This window comes from Sinocyclocheilus anshuiensis, unplaced genomic scaffold, assembly GCF_001515605.1.
Source record: "Sinocyclocheilus anshuiensis isolate Anshui unplaced genomic scaffold, SAMN03320099.WGS_v1.1 C32166559, whole genome shotgun sequence".
NCBI lineage: Eukaryota > Metazoa > Chordata > Actinopteri > Cypriniformes > Cyprinidae > Sinocyclocheilus > Sinocyclocheilus anshuiensis.
In genome coordinates, this window is record NW_015612091.1 from 1 (window position 1) to 740 (window position 740).

The 740-nt window shown below is 36.5% G+C and overlaps 1 long non-coding RNA gene across 1 annotated transcript; it reads left to right on the forward strand.

Moving 5' to 3' along the window:
• Window positions 1–740, forward strand: LOC107682403 (uncharacterized). Its single transcript, XR_001633480.1, has 3 exons — window positions 1–24; window positions 348–500; window positions 709–740. It is a non-coding gene; the product is annotated as an uncharacterized LOC107682403 (long non-coding RNA).

Genomic DNA, 740 nt, shown 5'->3' on the forward strand with positions numbered 1-740 from the left:
CGACCTGCACACCCCCATCTGCCGGTGAGACCAGCCACTAAAAACAACTCGATACATTAAAGATCCCATCAATCAGTTGACACTGATCAGGTCTTGATTATCTAGTTCATGTTTGTTTGATTAGCAGACTAGCAAGTTGCAACGTTTGGGTTGTGGCTGTGATGTGAATAAAGCCTTGTGGATGTTTACAAAATGGGATGATCTCTTAGATATGTCACACCCAAATTTCCTGTTTCACAAGGAATCAACATATGGAAAAATAACTAGAGTCAACAGGCCGTTTCATAGGGTCTTTAGACGATGGATTCCAAGACCTTCCTAACAAATGTGATTTCTGCTGTCTTTAGGTGTGACAAAATGTACAGCGGTGTGCGCTGTGAACATGTTATTTTGGACACCCAACAATTGTCTAGTCCTGAAGAAGTCATTGGAATTAGCTGTGGTGTAGTTTTATTACTGGGAATCATCGTCGGACTGATGTACTGCTGTTTAAAGAAAAGGTAAAATCCTGAATACAGCGTTTAGCCTTTTATTATTAAAGTAGCAACTGCTTTGTTTATTGATTATTTTTTAAATGTATTTCTTTATTTTAAATTGTTATTTAATTCCTTAAACTTTAAATGTAATATTATCAGGCAATATTTGTAAATCAATGACAATGGAAGCATTCATTAAACGTTTAAATATTTTCTGGTTTATACTTCACAGGTGTCGGAAGTCATCACCACCCTACAAGAACT